The sequence below is a fragment of the Sapajus apella genome, unplaced genomic scaffold (genome assembly GCF_009761245.1).
Source record: "Sapajus apella isolate SASKATOON/1434 unplaced genomic scaffold, GSC_monkey_1.0 scaffold42, whole genome shotgun sequence".
In the NCBI taxonomy this organism is placed as follows: domain Eukaryota; kingdom Metazoa; phylum Chordata; class Mammalia; order Primates; family Cebidae; genus Sapajus; species Sapajus apella.
The window spans coordinates 4737039-4751637 of NW_022436982.1; the positions used below are offsets into that span (position 1 = coordinate 4737039).

Sequence of the window (14599 nt, forward strand, 5' to 3'; positions counted from 1 at the left end):
CATATTCAAAACTTAAGGTGCTTGAATGATAGCAGAGGGTGGAATCACACAAATTAACAAAGAAGAGCTAAACAATTTATCATGGTTTGGGAATGGATAGACTTTAAGCTGAGATCCACAGGTTAAACTTTTTCAGACAGAAACAAGACTACAAACCATGGCATTGAGGTGAGAAGATATTTGCCAAACATGAGAAAGTGAAAGAAGGCCAAGGTGTTAAGAACACACTCAGAAGAGAGAATACAACGAAAGAAATTTGAAAGGTGTTCAGAGGTTAAATTATGCATAATCTGACAGGCTATGTTAAGAAACTTGTATTTGCAATGGTAGGTGGTATCATATAAAGCAAGGATATTGAAAAATTTTTAAGGAGAAAAACACTGTTCAATCAATAATCTAAACATGTTACTCTGATTCTATGGTAAAAAATGTTTAAATGAGGTTAAGTCTTGAAGGTGAGAATGGTTAGGAGGAAAGATATGAGCTATAGTTCAAGTAGTTTAAACTAAAATTGTCAAGAGTGGATAGAAAAAAAATGAATGGGCATGAGATATATCTGGAGGGCAGAAACAGCAGGAGGTGCAGATTGATTCACTTGGAAGACAAAAGAAGACACTAAAGTTTCCAACCTGAGTTCTTGGTGGGTGGTCTTAACAATTACTGAAGTGGAGAAATTCACTAAGAGGATCAAGTTTGTGGAAGGAAATCAAGAGGTATTTTATGAAAAATATTGCTTGACATGTCTATGAAGCATCCATTTGGAAGTGAAGTGTCTAGTCCGGTGACTATATGAGTTTAAAGGTCAAGGAAAAACTATGCAGAAACAGTGATATTACAAGTTATTACTATCAATAGAAACTACAGTCTCACTGCTGCCTATTGCTTTTAGGTAAGCCTTCAAAAGACAAATCTGAAAGGTATGAATTATTTATGTGTTGATTGAGGGAAAGTCAGAAGGAGTTATGAGCCCCACTCCTAATGGATTCTCCTCTGGTACTATCCTCTCAGCAAGTTCTCAAGTTAAAAATCCGTCTCGATATCTCAGTGCTTTGAAGTAACCCCTGGAATTAATTTACTAATGGCAAATCCAAAAAAAGTTTGAACAACTCTGGTAGATACCTTTACTTATTAAAATAGCTGCATTGACTTTAGAATAACTTGAAAATATTTTGTGTTAAATTTAGTATAAGCCTTAAGTCTACTTTTTATCACCAGACTTAGTCACCAACTAGCAGAGTGATGGTATATCTTTATAAAAAGACATCCCTTACCTTTACGCTATCTGACCACCTTAAGGCATGCTGCATCCCCACCAACTTTCTTTATAGGAAAGACAACCCTTATCTTTAAGCTGTCTTACCTTTAAACGGTCTCACCACCTAACCAAGAGTGAGACCTGCTTCATTTGAAACAGTTACAAGTTTGAAACAACTGATTTAGTAGTATAATTGTTTCTATAATCCTCACATTACTCATCATTCCATTTCTAGTAAGTTGTACAATGTCTGACACCTAATAGCACATAATTATTGGATGAATTAATGTACCCTAAATTAAGAGTAGTACGTTTTATGAGACCCAAAACTAGTAAGTTAAATTTGGAAACTTTGTATTCTATAAATTTGTTTCTCCTTTTTATTCTTTTAGTTCTTAATCTGAATGAAAACTACTATTCTGGTAGAGTTTTGTTTTTGTTAATTTGATTAGTTTTTGCAAAAGCACACTCATTGTTTTTTACAGAAAAAGAACAATTACTATGTGTCAGACATTGTTCTAATTACTTTAACTGTATTAACTCATATAATTTCTTCTACATTCCTGTAGGGAGTTGTTATGATTATCTGCATCTTATGTAGTATAAATCACATACACAGTAAGTATGCAGAGCTCGGATGCCAGTCACAAAGTTAATAAGTATGTAGAGCTCCTGTTTCTCATTTTCTAAATCATTCAAGAAAGAGAGTATAACATCATGTAAAGAAAATGTTTCCTACACAAATGCCTGTTTTTCTACTACCACACCACAAAATATATTATAATTTGAAATATATCCCTCAGATCTTTCCATCCTTTTAGACAATGTTGGAAACTAATATTAAACCATTAAGCCAATGGTTCTCAACCAGAGAGCGATTATACGTTCCAAGGACAGACAGTTAGTCATGTCTATAGACATGTGTTTGTCACAACAGGGGGAGGTGGTGCTACTGACCTATAACGAGTATAGGTCAGCGATGTCACTAACCCTACTACAAAGCACGGGACATCCCCTACAACAAAGAATTATCCACAAAACCAAGGCTGAGCAATCCTACATTAAGATGAAGCAGCAACCAAAACATCTTCCCTGCCTCAATATTAAGCTAATGTATTAAGCTAGTTTTTGCCATTAAAAGTAATAGCAAAACCACACTTACTTTTGCACCAACCTAGTATCCTTTCATCTGTTTTGCAGATCACAGAGCTATAGCCTACTTCCTTTTCTCTGCTTCCATCAAAACTCTCAAGTTTGATTGAAGAAGGTAACACATTTCTAAAGCTGTCCATTTTCTTAATGTTAGATGAAACATATCTAGAAACCTATTTGATTTTAAAGGACTATTGCTAGAAATAATTTTTCATTCAATTGTATGCAGGAATTTCCTCGGAGAATTTTGAAGACCTTGATTTTTGTGTATTACAATCACAATAATAAAGTTAGAACAGACAACTCAGTTATCATGATTGACAAAGAAAAAAAGTCATATCAATTTCACAATTTTCATAAGAATGCAAATATAACTTATTTTTTAAACACACATACATTTTACAAGTTTAGTACTCACCAATTTTTTTCCCAGTTACAACGCAGATATTTATGAGTTGCTGAAGACTGTTGAATAAGCCCTAAAAGTAGGCTTTAGTATGTAGGCTTTAAATTACTAGTATAGCCCAGCACAAAGGCTCATGTCTGTAATCCCAGCACTTTAGAAGCCTGACCAGGAGGATCACTTGAGCTCAGGATTTCAAGATCAGCCTGGGCAGCATGGCAAGAGTTCATCTCTACAAAAAATAATAATAATAATAAATTAGCCGGCTATGGTTGTATGTACCTTTAGTCTCAACTACTTGGGAGGCTGATATGGGAGGATCACTTGAGGTCAGGAGGTTGAGGTTGCAGTGAGCCATGATTGCACCGCTGCACTCCAGCCTGTGAGATAGAGCAAGACCCTGTCTCAAAATAAAATAAAATAAAATAAAATAAAATAAAATAAAAATGCATTAAATAAAGTTACTATAATAAAGAATGTTTCTAATAAACATTTAATGTTTTTACACTAAAAGTCAACATTAAAAAGTTGACATACAAATATTTTTCTTACGTAGGTGTGAATTTCTTATAGCTTATGGCTAGGCAAATATAAAACAAACGGGATATCTAAGCATAATCTCCATGAAAATAATAGATGGTAAAGTTTATATTTTTATTTTGCTCTTTTTTTGAGCTGTAATTGTGAAAGCATAAAATTCATGCATTGTAAGTATGCAGTACAATGACTTTTTAAAATAATCATTATAATCCAGTTTTATAACAATTCCTTAACCAAAAGTGTTACCTCACGCCTGAGAGGTCAATATATTTGTCACCCCTAACTTCAGGCAACCACTGATCTCCTTGCTGTCTCTATAGGTCAGTCTTTATGAGAAATTTTATTTGAGTAGACTTATACAATACATAATATTTTATTTCTGGCTTCTTTCACTTAGCACAGTTAACTTAAGACTTAGATTCAACCAGCTATTGCATGTATTAGTAGCTAATTACTTTTCAGTGTGAATAGAATTCCACAATGTACTCCATTCTATATTACATCGTACGTACCACATTTTTAAATCTATTTAATAGTTGATGAATGTTTGGATTGTTTTATTGTTTGGCTAGTAGGAATAATGTTGCTATGAACATACATAATTGTGTGTGCTTTGATTTTTTTTGGGGGGTAAACACTATGTTTAGAATTGCAGACCATATGACACAACACATACATTTAACAAATAAATGCCCCAATTGTCATCCAATTATATAATTTTATATTGTAAAATTAATTAATACTCAATTGTTGAATTTACAACATATAGAGATAAAACATATGTGATAATAGGACAAAGGAGAAAGGAAGCTGAAGTACAGAAATGATGCTATATCTTCCTGTAATTTAATCTGTATTAACCTGAACTAGATTGTGATAAATTAAAAATGCATATTGTGGCCGGGCGCGGTGGCTCACGCCTGTAATCCCAGCACTTTGGGAGGCCAAGGCGGGTGGATCACGAGGTCAAGAGATCGAGACCATCCTGGTTAACACGGTGAAACCCCGTCTCTACTAAAAATACAAAAAATTAGCTGGGCATGGTGGCACGTGCCTGTAATCCCAGCTACTCAGGAGGCTGAGGCAGGGGAATTGCCTGAACCCAGGAGGCGGAGGTTGCGGTGAGCCGAGATCGCGCCATTGCACTCCAGCCTGGGTAACAAGAGCGAAACTCCGTCTAAAAAAAAAAAAAAAAAAAAAATGCATATTGTTACCTCTAAAACCTCCACTTTATATAAACCTTAAAAGTGGTGGAAAAAATTCAAGAAATAAATTTAAATGTACTCTAAAAATATTTGCAAAACACACAAAAGTCAATGAAGTAGAAAAAGAAAACAAAAAAGACATGAGATATATAAAAAGCATAATGGCAGATATAAATCCAATCATACCAGTAATTATATTAAATATGAATGAGCTAAATACTCAAATATAAGAACTTGTCAAACTTGATTTTAAAATGCAAAATCTAATAATATGCTGCACACAAGAGAAAACTTCAGATTAAGAATTTAAGGCCAGGCACAGTGGTTCATGCCTGTAACCCCAGCACTTTGGGAGGCCAAGGTGGTCAGATAAGGAGGTCAATAGATGAAGACCATCCTGGACAATATGGGGAAACCCCATCTCTACTAAAAATATAAAAAATTAGCTGGGCATGGTGGTGGGTACCTGTAGTCTCAGCTACTCGAGAGGCTGAGGCAGGAGAATCACTTCAACCTGGGAGACAGAGGTTGCAGTGAGCCAAGATCCCACCACTGCACTACAGTCTGGGGATAGAGCGAGACTCTGTCTCAAAAAAAGAAAAACAGAAAGAATTTAAGTAGATATATCATGCAAATAGTAAACAGAAAGAGCTGAATGAGCTATGCTAATATCAGATTAAAGAGTCTATAACAAAAGAAACATTATCAAAAAGAGAACACTTTTAAATAAGAGAATAAAAGAAAAAATGTGTGTGTGTGTGTGTGTGTGTCTGTGGGTGTGTATTCATTCAGTCTCATATACAACCTATACATTTCCCATTTCTAGTGCTCTTCATTCCTTTCCATGGATTCAACTTATTGTATAGTATCTTTTCAGTCTCAAGATCTTTCTTTAGCATGCATCTTTTAGTTCTTTAATTTTTTGCTCTTCATCTCAAATATGAATTTGCTCTTGAGCTCAATTATAGTTAATAATTTTACTTTGGTTATGGACTTTTAAACTATAGAATTTTCAGTACGTCTTCTTTTATAGTTTCCATTTTCCTATTGAGATTTCCTATTTACTGAGTCATTGTTATCACATTAGTTCATTTTTTTGAACATAGCTTCTTTTATTAAAAGTATATACAAAATTGCTTTTGTCTGTTAAATTCAATATCCCACTAAGATTTTATTGACTTGTTTTTATTATCTTGAATATCTATTACACTTTCTATATCTTTGCATTCTAATGTTTTTAACAGACAATTTAGATAATATAGAAATATTTTATTCTGAATTGTTTTTCAGAGCATATTCATTAAAATAAGTTGCCTAGATGTAAGCTGTTTACATTGTTTCTCCATAATTTGAAGACTGTGCTGTGACTTTTTACTATTTTTTTTTTTTTTTTTTTTTTTTTTTTTTTTTTTTTGAGACGGAGTTTCGCTCTTGTTACCCAGGCTGGAGTGCAATGGCTCGGCTCACCGCAACCTCCGCCTCCCGGGTTCAGGCAATTCTCCTGCCTCAGCCTCCTGAGTAGCTGGGATTACAGGCATGCGCCACCATGCCCAGCTGATTTTTTGTATTTTTCGTAGAGACGGGGTTTCACCATGTTGACCAGGATGGTCTCGATCTCTTGACCTCGTGATCCACCCGCCTCGGCCTCCCAAAGTGCTGGGATTACAGGCGTGAGCCACCGCGCCCGGCCCTATTATTTTTTTTTTTTTAACTTTTAAGCCTGATATTTTAGTGGCTACCCCTGTGTCTTCATCTTCATAGCTTAATGGTTAGCCAATAATTTTGGCAGATGTTATGCTCAAAAATCTTGAAACCTCTCTCTGTGCTGACCAATCTGTGTGTGGGTTGCTGAGTGCCTTCAAAGATCAACCAATTCTCAAATCTCTTTTAATATTTACTCCTCACTTGGCTCTCTTATATACAGATTCCCAAGATAGCCAAGAATGCATCGAAAGTTTATCTGACCATTCTATGTCTATGTCTGTCTTACTTCCAGAATCTCCTAGTTGCTCCAGCATTTATTGCCACCATATCATGACCTCAGGTTTTCAAAGTTATTATTTTACATTATTTACATCTTACTACACTACTTTCAGATTCAAAGTCTTCTCTTCAAATTTTATGTAAAATTGAGTTCATGCTCCCTGGTAACAGAGCTACAGGTTTTGGCAGCCAGCCCAATGATGAAAAATTAACAATTTTTACCAATTAAGAGTGGAGACAGGTAAGGAACTGGGCAACCCCAGGTAAAAGGGTGAAGACTCACACTTATTTTTTTTTTAAGCAGTAGACATTTTTCAAGAATTAATGATTCTCAGTTTTTCATCTGCCTTTGATCATTTTCCAAAGCCCAGATTTTTTTCCAAATCCTATCTAGTGATGCATTTGTGTGTGTGTGCGTGTGTGTGTGAGAGAGAGAGAGAGAGAGGAGAGAGGGAGAGCGCGCGCGAGACAGAGAGCGAGCGCGCGCCAGCCTACAGACATGCAGAGGGTCACCAGCTAATTCACTCTGCAAAGGTAGAAGTCTTACTTTAGTGTTTGGTATTTTCAAGATATACATATGGTCTTCATTTAGAAAACTCAGAGAATCTCCTCTCAAAGTGAGAAACCTTGTATCAGCAGATTTTTTAATCTCATTTCAAATGTGAAAAAAACCTTCCAAGGTTAAAACATAGTATGTTTTGATCAACTTAACAAAAACCTAAACATATTTCTAGTTGATCTTTCTAGTCAAACTTATTAAATAGAATTCTAAATTATTATCTATCCTTACAGGTTTCCACAGTCATACAATATTAATCATTCTCTCAAACTATAGGATTTAAATGGAATCCACTTATTCTTAGAAGGTCATAATTTGACAACTTCAAATTACATGAAAAGTTTATTAATGCTAACCTCATTAATTCTGTATTTATGACCAAGTTAAGGCTATCTAGCTATAAAAAAATGGTTAATCAACAAAGAGAATTTTTAACCAGAAAGGAAATTTTAACTCCATATTTTGAACACCATTAATACCTCAGAAGTATCTAATCACATGCATTTTATATGCTGGTTTTAAATTACCTTTAATGATTCATTAAAGTTGGTCCTTAGGCAAATTATCAGCCATACTTAGTTGCCTAAATTATTTTCGGTGTTGAACACAAGAAGCTGTTTTATTACAGACTATCCATACAACAAAAAAAAGAAGAAAAAGAAGCAGGAGTAGAAGAAGAGGAGAAAGAGGTGACTTAGGAGATTCTTTGTAAATATATACAAAATATCTATAAGAAAGACAATCACTGAGTTGTCAAAACGCTATGTCAACTCATAGCCAATTAGCATTCAAAGCTAACTATCTGGCCTTCAAGGCCATGTTTGGTACATGTACTATATGTTTCTAGGATATCTATCTATGCATACATTTCATAATTATTTTTTACATTCAATACCTAACATTGCAAAGTCCTAGAAAGCATTCAATAGCTATTGAATGAATAAAACTCTCTGGACTATTGTTTCTCTGCAAGATGGGCGCTACATATGTTCTGACTTCGGACTACATGGTGCAGTTACTCTAAGTATCTCAGTGTTGGAGGTAAGAAGTTTAATATTTATCATATACGCACTGTGGAATAGGTCCTGGATGGAATGCTTTAATTAGAATGATAAATTCTCATTAAATCTTAATAATAACCTTGTGAAACATCTATTATCCTTTTCATATTATATATTTACCTTGGACACAGAGCTAATATACACCACAGCCATATTTTAAATCCATTTGCTAAATTCCAATGCCTGTGAGCTTTGTACAATGCTTTCACTCTGGAAAAAGGCATTACACCTAAAAAGTTCCAGCACTATATAAATACAATTCACTATTACTTGAAAAGAATGATGAAATCCTTAAAACCCAAGAAGATTTATCCAAAATGAGTCATACTATACAATTCTTATCTCCTCTTTTGATAGCTTTTCACTAGCCTGAGAAAACACTTGGACACTTTAATAAAGTGTTCATGTATGTTAATAAATGTTTATGAAATGTGAATTGGGTAATATTGTTACATGAATTCACAAATGCCTTAGGAACCATGTCTAGTGTCAAATAAGACATTGATTTCAACCTTTTAATAAATCTCTAGTGGAACACGACAAAGTTGTGTGGCCATATTATCACCTGCCTAACATTTTTACTATGTGCATTAGACGAGACTCTGAAAAGATACTTATATTTTCAGTAGATAACAAAGTAGATAGAGAACTAACAATATAGTGACAAAAGCAAGATTCAGTATGACAAAGAATCTAAATTCCTTTGGCTAATATGAAGCCAAGAAAATATACCCTTAGTACTTTTAAGCTGAAAGTAACACAAATTTCAGAAAGTAGAAAAAATACTTGGCATTAAGTCATAGAAAACTTCGCTTGTCTCCAAGTTTCTTAGTGTGTTCATGGTATGAGATGGTTGAAGTAGCTAGCTAATTTTTGGAGCTTAAATAAAAGTTTAATTGCCCTACAAGTAAGACATAGCAGACCAACTGTACTTTCTGGTACACACACACAAAAAAAATGGAGTATCATGTACAATTATACATCATTTAAATACATTGATAAGCTAGAATGAATTAAGAGAAAGAAGAAATAAGAGTTAAGTAAGGGAACTGAAAAAATCTCAAATAGAAGCTAAGTGTAGAAACTTCCATGTATCTTAGAAAAAAGAATTAAACAGAAGAGGAGGCATGAAATTTACTTTTGAAATACCTAAATAATTTTTTTATGAAAGACAAAATAGTCTTACCCTGTGTAGCTCCCAAGAGCAGAATTAGGACCCTGCTCCCAAGAGCAGAACTAGGACTCTCTCTCTCTCTGTGTGTGTGTGTGTGTGTGTGTGTGTGTGTGTGTGTTGCAATACCTTTATTTGAAGGCTTTTTCAGAATACAGTGTCTTTCACGAAGTATTTTGAGAAAGGAGAGGTGGAGAGGAGGAGGGGCATAGAAAAGGAGCAGAGGCACGGAAAAGCTCACTCATCTGCTCCATCAGCACACACACAGCAGCACTGTCACTTAAATGATGTATTTGAAGCAGAAAGTGCTGTCACAGGACAGGCGTTTGCCTTTGTATCTCCGGCGCAAATCTTGATGATGGATCCGTTTAGGGTCCACGTGGCGAAGTTTTACTAGGCAAGAACATGTAGTTTGTTAACAGTTTTGACAAGTGATATCCACCACTCGGTAAGGGTTGTAGGACTACTGACAAGTTCTGCAAAACTCTTTGGAGTAAACCTTGTTAGTTCCCTGTTCACACCACACATAAGCACTCTCCCATCGGATGTGCAGTCCTTGCAGTGGTAATGGCCATATTTCTGCTCTAAGGACTGGAAGCGCAGCCGCTCCTTACCCGGCTCCGTGGTGACGACCTCTCCCGTCCGTCGCTGTGTCTCGGGCCCTCCCCGCCGGCAGAGTCTGCCTCAGGCTCCTTAGCATCGACCGCGGAGCCGCCTAGCCCCCTGGGCCTCCCGCAGCGGCAGCCTGGGGCCAGCTGCCAGCTGCTCCCAGCTCGCCGGGACCGCGGCCTGGGCCTCGCCGTCATCGCCCTCGGACTGCTGCCGTCGGGGCACCTCCATCGCCGATGACTCTCTCTCCTCTGGGCCTTGAAGCCGCGCGAGCGGCGGCACCCGCTCTCCGTCTTACGTCCCGGACCTCTGCTCCCCCGCCGAGGCGCCGGGCCCCTTCAGGAATTATGGCGGTGACGCGGCAGGACGCCACGGGCGAGTACTTGGCGACGGTGCGCGGGAAGCGCAGAGGCGGTGGGGCGCCCTCTGGGGGCTGCCCTGCTCCGGGCCCCAAGGGGCCGGCTGCTGAGAGGAAGAGCCACCGCCGGTTGTGTCCTCGGCGCAGGGCCGACCAGGGAATTAGGGGAGGGGGCCAGGGGCGCCGCAGCGTGAGCCGCCCCAGCGAGCACTGCGCCGCGGCGCCGACGCGCCCGCTCACCTGCACCAGCACGTCGCAGCTGCGGGCCATGCGGGCGTGGGGCCCGAAGCTCGACCTCACCTGCGCCAGGAGGGCCATGCAGTGCGCCTGCTGGTAGGTGTCGAAGTATTCGGCGACTGTCAGCTGCCCGCAGGCCGGGAAGGAAAATGAGGTTGTGCCCACCGAGAAGGGGGAAGAGGACAAGGAGGTGGGGAGGCAATTCCCCCCCAACCCTGGTGCTGCCCTTGGTTGCCGCCGGGTAGGAATACGGGTACGAGCTGGGGGGCACGCCGGAAATACAGGTAGCCCTCCAGCACCTAGTCCCCCAGGGTAGCCGGAGCCGCTTTTTGTTTTTTTCGAGACCCTTCTATGCCAGCCTGCAGACTGAGGGAGAAAGTTCACTAGACTGCACATGGAAGCGTGAGAACTAGATTTTGAATTAAGAAGACAAGAAAATGAGGTAAATTAAAATTGCTTTAGAACATAACATGTTGCCTTTAGAGACAGGGACTTCTCTGACATTAAAGATATGTTGAGAGAATACTATCTTGGTCAAAGGGTGTTTGAATTACAAACAAAATTTCTTGGATAAAAAATAACCACAATGATAATGGTTTTCCCCTGACTATATTTAGAATACTCTGGTTTTCATATTTTCAAATACATGCAAAACATTTCTGTAGGTATATCATCAGAGATACATGAAGAGAATAGTCAAGCCTCAGCCATTGTAAACTCCTCTTCTATGTCTTGCATCCAACTCTTGATAGTACTCTATTGCTTCCCTTTTCTTCTGGGTCAAGCTTCTTAAAAGTAGTTAATCTTACTGACGCTATATACCTTGATACTTGCTTTTGCCTCCACTACGCTGAAACTACTCAAACAAAAATCAGAATTTTTATATGAATACATTTCAACTCTTGTTTAATCGGGTCAATCTATTGACTTTGACACTGTGAACACTCACTGCCTAAAATTCCTTACCCCCTGGGATTCTCTGAAACTAAAGGTACCTATCCCTTGTTATCCAAACTCCTGCTGGATAAACTCAGTAAACAAATGGACTCATATGGTAAGGGATACTTTTTACTTTTTCTCATTTTTAAATTCTCTTTTGACGCCTTGTTTATCACTTTTTCATGGACTTGTCATTGACTTCTTTCTGTTTTTCATTTCTCATTTTTTTAGGATTTTTCCTTGCTGTACTGTTATTTTCAAGACATCACCTGTTTTCCTGGGTTCACATACCACCTAAATAATAATAATCCCCCAAACCATACTCCTAGCATTTGCCTTTCCAATGAGCTTCTGATTTAGCTTCTAATATATTCACTTTGCTGCTTACCTGACCCCTGGAATATTACCAGGTCCTCATCTTGTCCAAAATTGAACACATTTACCTGTCTCCTTCAATTCTCTCCTTGTTTCCTACCTTAGTCACAGGTCTCATCATCAGCCTAGTCATCCAATCCATAAAACAGATGGTCATCCCAGATTCCTCTCTTTTCCTCACATTCACCAAATGACAGAAACTTGCTCAATATGATAACTGTTGCAGTTAGGCCTCTCATTGGTGATTACAACCTTCTAAATGTTCTTCCTGCTTCTTTTTCTTATTCTGACCTTCTTAAGACTCTAGTCTTTATCATCACCAAGTGGAAGATGTCATGGCACAGTTTAAAATCCATTAATAGTTTCATGTTGAAACCAATAGCAAGAGTAGCACTACCAAGGTCAAGGGCCTACTCAGGTCAGATAAAAACAAATGTTAGTCAGGTGCAAGTGCATATGTAAACTTTGTGTAAGGGTTGGACACAAATGCACTGCATAGAATATATACCCCAAGTAAAAGTCTCATCTCCTGGAAATTACTGTCATGAAAAATAGAGAATTGATGCTGCCGGAAAGTTTTGTTTAAAAAAAAAAAAGGCAAATATGTGTTTTTAATGAAATCCCTAACTTTTTATATTGATTCAATATGGACAAGAGAAAGACATTATCTATAGAATTTTTATTTTTGACACTTAGTCTACAGAATCTCCTTCCTGTCCAATCTCCTTATGGCTGCATAAAAAGCCTTTTGTATCCTAATACTTACCCCTGTCTCCCAATTCAGGCTCTAGTAATAACAAAACCATCTGGCAGCATCAGTTCTCTATTTTTTCATGCCAGTGATTTCCTGGAGATGAGAAGAGTTCTATGCTGGTTCTTTCATTGCAATTTTGCTCATGTTGTTTCCTCTGCCTTGAGACTCTCACAAACATTTTGCAGTCAATTCCATAAAATGTATGAAAACAAAATTTATGTTTTATATCCTCAGGAAAGTTTCCAAAGGGCTCCAATGGAACAAATAATCTCCTCTTCTCTATATCACATTGTTCTCACTTCCCATGTTGGACATATAATGTGATATTTAATAAATGGGTTTACTGGAATGTCTGCTTCAGAAGATGGTGAGCTTGAAGACACGAATTAGCTCTTAATCAGGTGCATTCCTACCACCAGAAATGATAATAAGATGAAGAGTAGGGAAATAACAAATATTTGTCGAATTCTTGAGTCTCAGATTCTTTATCTGCTCAAATTTCAACTGTTTTCTCATAGCTTCCATAGAAATAAAGTACCAGTAAATGATATGATACTTATCTTTTTTTTTTTTTTTTTTTTTTTCCGCTTTAGTAAAACTCCATAGGGATTAGAAGTTTGGGTGTACAAAAGTTGTTTCAAAATTTCAAGGCAACATTATTTTACTTATCAGCTTTGAGCAGAGAATCAGAAAAAATCAATTCACCATTTGTTCCCTTTGTGTATCTTCTCTTTCATGTCTTTCTTCTGTCTTCCTTCATTTTTTCCTCTTAGTTTTTTTTTTTTTTTTTTTTGGCTATATTTTCTCACATGGCATAATTTATCTGTATTTCTTTGAAGAGTTGCCTGCATCTCCATCTTCAAATGACTCCCCAAGCTTTCCTTCTTCTAGTGAGCTTTCTTTGAATTATCCCTGCATTCTCCTAAAGGCAAATGGTTGTGCTGCTGTCTGTTTAGATTTCCCCAGAGCTTCTGCTGTATGTTCTTGTGCTCAACAGCACATTTAACATGTATGATAAGTTAAGACTAAGGCCTAAGTTAGTAATAATAGCACGTTACTAATCCATAATAATGCTAAAAATCTTTGTCATATGCTGACCCTCTCCAGAAGGAAGGAGAACTACATATATTTCAAACTTATGAAACCCAGTCATTTTTTATTGTTACCGTGTGGTTCGTTTATTTTTATTTCCTCATGTGTTGAGAAGTTTTCTGATATTTCCCTAGTCAGTTTTATTTTTATTACGTTACTACCATTATTATTATTTCTAAAGTAATCCAACTGAGTTGTAAACCAATGTATGCACTCCAAATCCCAATATACATTTTAAAGTTGTTTAGTTGTTTTGGTAAGTCCATTAAATAGCAGAAAAAGAATAGCATGGTAACTCCATAGTGTCCACTGTTTACAAGATGCTAATCTCTACATAGTCACTTAATTTCGTATCAGTGCCGAATAATAGGCATTAGCTCCTTTTACACATGAATAAATGCTCAGTATGATTATGTAATTCACCCAAGGTTATTATACTCCCAATTAGTTGTCAGGATTCTAAAACTAATGTCATTACCAGTAGACTTCTATACTCAGTATCTATAGGTAATAAGCCAGGTGAAGAAGCAGGGTGAATGAACACAAATGACCTCAAAGGATGGAAAAGAAGAGAGATGTGCTCTAGAAACCATTTCACAAGACATGACATTAAATACACCTTCAGAAAAAATGCCTCTCTCCTCTCCAGTTTTGTGTGTGAACCTGTGCTTATTAGCATGTGGTTGTGCCAGAAAGAGAAATTGTAGAAGGAAAGAGAAATGCAATGAATGAAACATTCAGAAACCCTGAGTGTGAGAAGAAGTATTATCACAGAAAATAAATTATTAATATATCCCATTTTCAATCTCTGGGATTGATAGAGAGCTTCTAATGGGGACAGTAAGCAATGTGATAGTTTTCTCCCTTAGTATCTAACACACTATACTCCAATTATCTGTTTACAAA

General features: G+C 37.3%; 1 pseudogene; it reads right to left on the minus strand.

Annotated features, from left to right (window-relative positions):
* Window positions 1-9609: 9609 nt before the first annotated feature.
* LOC116566049 overlaps window positions 9610-14599 on the minus strand; it is a 50328-nt pseudogene continuing 45338 nt past the window's right edge.